Genomic DNA, 6,336 nt, shown 5'->3' with positions numbered 1-6,336 from the left:
AGTGTGGTACCATGAGCCACTCAATTTTGAAAGCGAAAATCCCAGTACCCATCCTTCTTTCTGCTCCTCTCTCCCCTCATATCTAATCTATCACCCCCTGCTGTCAGGTTTACCTCCTAAGTAGATCTCCCTGTATTCCTCTTTCCACGTGCACTGACGCTGCCCTACTCCAAACTACCCACATTCCTTACCTGGAATACTACAGTAACCCAGCTGTCCTCTCCGTATCCATATTGGTGTTCAATAAATCATTTCTTACATTGAAAATAGTTTCCCCCCCCCAAAAAAAAGTAAATGTAATGCTTCTGCTTTCAAATTCTTAAATAACTTTCCTTTGTTCTCAGGGTAAAGCTGAAATCCATATTTGGCCAATAAGCCCTTCCGTGGTCTCTTGAGTTTCTTCCTATCTCTCCATTCTCATCAAGCGTCTTTGTAATAATTTGCTCTGCTCCAGAGAACCTATTTTAGTTCTTGGAATTTTCTCAGCTTTCTTCCACTGAAGAAATGAAATGTTGTACCTCAAATGCTTTCCTCCCTCTTTACCTTTGGATTTTGCCCTTCCACAGAAAAGCTTTCTTTAGAGTGTCTATAAAAAGAGTTTAATTCCACAACAATTATTGGCTGGGCACAGTGGCTCACACCTATAATCCCAGCACTTTGGGAGGCCAAAGCGGGCAGATCACTTGAAGTCAGGAGTTCGAGAGCAGCCTGGCCTACATGGTGAAACCCCGTCTCTACTAAAAATACAAAAATTAGCTGGGCATGGTGGCAGGCACTTGTCATCCCAGCTACTGGGGAGGCTGAGGCAGAAGAATAACTTGAACCCAGGAGGCGGAGGTTGCAGTGAGCTGAGATCACGCCATTGCACTCCATCCTGGGCAACAAGAGTGAAGCTCCATCTCAAAAAAAAAAAAAAAAAAGCGAAGAAATCATGTTTGCTTTTCAGTTAAGTTCTAGGAGGCCAGGGCCTGTGTTTGTGTTTCTTCACCATTGTTTTCCTAGCTGCAAGCATGGTGTCTGGGATACAGTAAATGTTTGCTGAACATAGCCTGCATGCATGACTGAATGGCAAATACTAGATTCCTTCTGTATATCAGATTTTAGTGGAAACAAAATTTATATCATTGTTTAAAATTTCTCCAAAAAAAAGATAATATGGTCCTATCAAAGAAATTGATAAAGAATTTTTTTTAGAAATATATGAGAGTTTTGCTAAAATGTACTTGTTAGTGGTGTTTTAAGTGATAACCTCACTAATCAAAGAAGCACAGTTTCTCATCTTTTTCCAATTATATTTTACAGATTTTCTTCTTACACAATACCTAGGGTAATGACACACATCCAGATGTGTGTGGCCATTGCTGAAAGAGAGCAATTAACTGGAAAACTGTGACAGTGATTTCCCACTTTCCATTTCAGAAAAAAGTATGAATTACTAAAGTCAGGGCTTAAAGTCATAGAGTCCATATTACATAAATACACGCCTGCAGATTTCACTAGCTTTCCGGGAAATGAAATTAACTAGCCCCAGGCAAAAGAGATTGAGGTAATGTGTCACCCTAAATTCTAAGTTCGTGTTCTTAAGAGGTCATCCTAAGGACTGATGTTGCCAGTAAGAAGGACATAGTTTATCTTAATTACATATATTAGCTTTTTAAAGTTACTAAGGTTTCTCTAGAGGAGTTTTAAATGCTGCCCAACAAATATATGTTATTCTTACTTTCAGGCATCCTAGAATTGAGTAATCAATTTCCCTTTAAAGGAATGGGCACTGGCAATTTTACATTGTTAAGATCAAAATCTACGTTTAAAGACCAGATGTAACAAATCAAGCTTTTTATAATAAACATGACGAAAGTACTTTCAGTATATGTAAGAAAAGACAAAATATCAAATATGTTTAAGACTAAAACCAAAGATACTATTCATATTAATTATTCTATGCAACTAAATTATTTTAAACTTTTCGTATCATTTTAAAGCACTAACTTCTTGAAGATACCTAATTAGTGAATTTTGTTCTTATTATAAGAAAGTTATTTTATGTAGGGGCAAATACCTATTTTATACCTACAAAACAGGTATTATCTAAATCTATAAAAGAGATTTTCTCCTATTCCACTCAATTTTGCAGTAGATTAATAATATACTAATTATCTAGACAGTGGCCTGCTGGTCAATTTGTAATGATGCCAGAGCCATTTATAGATACACATGAAGGAGATTAAGGAGACACTAGGATACAATGTGAAGAGAGATTCTTATCTTTGAAAGGTTACTTAGAATTTCTTAAGAGTACCTTTATTTTGTAATTTCATGTAATACATATTTATTCATACGTGGAGGAGAAAAAAAGAATACCTTCCACTTGCCCATCACAAGGATTACTGCTGACACTCCTATAATAAAAGACGAATTAGCAGGAGCCTTCAGAAATGAAGACCTAAAGACCCAGAGAAAAACAGGTATTTTTTTGTGCTAGGGTTTGATGAAGAACATACAGTGGTGTACAAATATGGTTGAACAAAAAGGCCTGTTTGTTCAGATTCTTCTTGACCTCTCTGTATAGCATCTCCTTCCTCCTAAGTCTGGGAAAGAACCCCTCTGGAATGAAGGTCTTAAGAACTACTTTCAGGCCAGGTAGGTCCAAGAATTCGTTCATGACTATGTTCACACAGAAAAGCAGGGGAAGGTGAGAAAGAAAGTGACCTTTCTAGCCTTTATGGTTTGCTTTAGGGAGAGGAATTCAAGCTTCTATGACCTACTTTGGGGAGAATGGAAAGAGGGTAAAAGGACAAGGAAGGTCAGGGAGGCATTGCTTCAGAGGCTCTCCCATTGTCCTTAAGTTTGAATTACTCAGCAGGCCAAGGCACCATACTCCAGAGTATCTTGTTCTAAGCCCTGACACATGCAACATACAACAATGTATGAAGCAGTATGACAAAATGGCACTCAAAGGAGTTAGATTAATCTTCTTAGTGGATGAACTGGGCTCTTGATCTAGTGTTCTTTCTACCATAGCATGATAATATTTAATATCAGGCTTCCTTCTGGAATCATCAATGTGCCAATACACTAGAAACCATGATACTGCATATTTTTAAATAAATGTTTTGTATAAGTGGTTAAAAGAAACCATTTAGTAAAAGGGGAAAAAAAGTGATTTCATAAAGTTTGTATGGATCAAAAATACTTTAGGGGAATGCTTTAGGATTCCAAAGAAGAAATTAAACTGAGAAAAGTCCCTTTTATTTTCACTGGTGGGTAGATGAAAGTAAAAGTTTTGAAACATAAAAGAGCTCTGGGACTCATTTGGACATACTTGTTTGTATTGCCAAAAGGTAAACCACATAATGCAGAAGAAGATTTCTGGCCAATTTAAGAGCCTTACAAGGATAGTTTGTGGCATTACCACACAATTTCTTTTTGTATTAATGCTGCTGATACTGATTTGTCTGTTCATCTCTCTCCTGGAAGATTTTCCCAATATCACTGAGGCTGTAGAAGTATCAGAGAAATACTAATTTGAAAAGTGATTTCCAAATAATCTTTCTACACACAATCCCTTTTGGAGGGATTGGGGATGGGGAATTGACAGATCACTGCATTAACATAAGAAGAGTTGTGCCATTTTTAAACAATTAAAAACTGTAGAGTATATGACTATTGCTCACATAAAAGTCAGAAACATCTACACTAATGCTGTCATGGAATTGCTGCAGGAGAAGGACAGTGAGAGCCTTCTCAGAATAATGAATGACCCACTGAGTAACAGGGTGGTTCCTCTCTGTGTTGACATCCATCCTTCTTCTCCCAACTGAGCAGTGGTCCCATGACTTTGACTCAGATTGTCCTAGAAAGAAAACTCCTCTTATGTAAGTAAACAGAACTAACCAATCATTAGAAACTGGTGACTTTCATTAACACTGTATTTCCGTGCCCCTAAATGTTAAGGAGGCATTCATAGGCTAGTCTAAGAACCTAACTACTATTTTAAAAATTGTCTCTCTGGGAAATTTCCTTCTTCTTCTCCCCCCCGAAAATGATTCACACACAGAGTTGATAAGAATTTTTAAAAGCATATATGATTTAAGTCATAAAATAATGTGAACAGTAACAGTAAAGTTTGAGTGCTTTGAACATCTAGGCAGTATTTCAGTTCAAGTGTTTGTGAAATTTTTCTATGTTACTATAGATAAAAAACAAAAACAGAAATGGATTCATACTCTTTCACTTCCTACACTATGTGACCTTGCCCCAGGATAATCTGAGTCACTTTCCTCAGCTAGAAAAGGGTATAATTTGTGCTCCATCACATCTCATGGTTGTAAGGCAGTACAGAGCAATTAAAGAGCATGGACTTCAAAATGAGACAAACATGGATTTAGATTTTACCTCCACCACTTACCAAGTTATTGAATTTATCTCAATCTCAGTTTCTTATCCTTCTGAATTTGGAGGAGGATTCCAAATAATATGTGCCTAGTTACTGCTGAGCTAATAAATACTTGCAATGATTATAAGAGATGTGGATGTTGCTTGAAAACTGGTGTTAGTTAGCTAATATAACCGTCTAAGTAACATACTGTTGAATATAAGAATATGTGCAACCATTATGCAATTTAGATCACAACTTGAAACCATAGTGTATACTGAACTTGATGCTTGCTAACATAACCGTCTAAGAAACATACTGTTGAATATAAGAATATGTGCAGCTCTACCGGCGGGATTTGATGGCGTGATGTCTCACAGAAAGTTCTCCGCTCCCAGACATGGGTCCCTCAGCTTCCTGCCTCGGAAGCGCAGCAGCAGGGATCGCGGGAAGGTTAAGAGCTTCCCTAAGGATGACCCGTCTAAGCCGGTCCACCTCACAGCCTTCCTGGGATACAAGGCTGGCATGACCCACATCGTGCGGGAAGTCGACAGGCCAGGATCTAAGGTGAACAAGAAGGAGGTGGTGGAGGCTGTGACTATTGTGGAGACGCCACCCATGGTGGTTGTGGGCATTGTGGGCTACGTGGAAACCCCTCGAGGCCTCCGGACCTTCAAGACTGTCTTCGCGGAGCACATCAGTGATGAATGCAAGAGGCGTTTCTATAAGAACTGGCATAAATCTAAGAAGAAGGCCTTTACCAAGTACTGCAAGAAATGGCAGGATGAGGATGGCAAGAAGCAGCTGGAGAAGGACTTCAGCAGCATGAAGAAGTACTGCCAGGTCATCCGTGTCATTGCCCACACCCAGACGCGCCTGCTTCCTCTGCGCCAGAAGAAGGCCCACCTGATGGAGATCCAGGTGAATGGAGGCACCGTGGCCGAGAAGCTGGACTGGGCCCGCGAGAGGCTCAGGCAGCAGGTACCTGTGAACCAAGTGTTTGGGCAGGATGAGATGATCGACGTCATCGGGGTGACCAAGGGCAAAGGCTACAAAGGGGTCACCAGTCGTTGGCATACCAAGAAGCTGCCCCGCAAGACCCACCGAGGCCTGCACAAGGTGGCCTGTATTGGGGCGTGGCATCCTGCTCGTGTGGCCTTCTCTGTGGCACGTGCTGGGCAGAAAGGCTACCATCACTGCACTGAGATCAATAAGAATATCTATAAGATTGGCCAGGGCTACCTTATCAAGGACGGCAAGCTGATCAAGAACAATGCTTCCGCTGACTATGACCTGTCTGACAAGAGCATCAACCCTCTGGGTGGCTTTGTCCACTATGGTGAAGTGACCAATGACTTTGTCATGCTGAAAGGCTGTGTGGTGGGAACCAAGAAGCGGGTGCTCACCCTCCGCAAGTCCTTGCTGGTATAGACGAAGCGGCGGGCTCTGGAGAAGATTGACCTTAAGTTCATTGACAGCACCTCCAAGTTTGGCCATGGCCGCTTCCAGACCATGGAAGAGAAGAAAGCATTCATGGGACCACTCAAGAAAGACCGAATTGCAAAGGAAGAAGGAGCTTAATGCCAGGAGCAGATTTAGCAGCTGGTGGGGTCTCAATAAAAGTTATTTTCCACTGAAAAAAAAAAAGAAAAGAATATGTGCAACCATTATGCAATTTAGATCACAACTTGAAACCATAGGGTATACTGAACTTGATGCTTGCTGATTATCTATCTTTCTGACTAGAATGACTAAATACAGGCTATGTAAAATTAGGAGCTTTGTCTATCTTGATAATTATTTTATTCCCAGTCCCTAAAACAGTGCCTGACACACAGTCAGCCCTTGATAATAGCCTAATACTGATGTAGAATCTATGTGTCAGGCATCTCATTTTCATAACAACCCTGTGATCTAGGTACTATTTATTATTAGCCCCTATTTACAGGTAAGAAAACGGT

General features: G+C 40.2%; 1 pseudogene across 1 annotated transcript; it reads left to right on the top strand.

Annotated features, from left to right (window-relative positions):
- The first annotated feature begins 4,718 nt into the window (after window positions 1–4,718).
- On the top strand, window positions 4,719–6,030 carry LOC707358 (large ribosomal subunit protein uL3 pseudogene; annotated as a pseudogene). The gene has a single exon (XR_012873.5). The product of XR_012873.5 is annotated as a large ribosomal subunit protein uL3 pseudogene (transcript).
- Window positions 6,031–6,336: the final 306 nt, after the last annotated feature.

This window comes from Macaca mulatta, chromosome 3, assembly GCF_049350105.2.
Source record: "Macaca mulatta isolate MMU2019108-1 chromosome 3, T2T-MMU8v2.0, whole genome shotgun sequence".
NCBI lineage: Eukaryota > Metazoa > Chordata > Mammalia > Primates > Cercopithecidae > Macaca > Macaca mulatta.
Note: the sequence above shows the minus strand (reverse complement) of the source record. Positions and strands in the feature narration are given on the sequence as shown.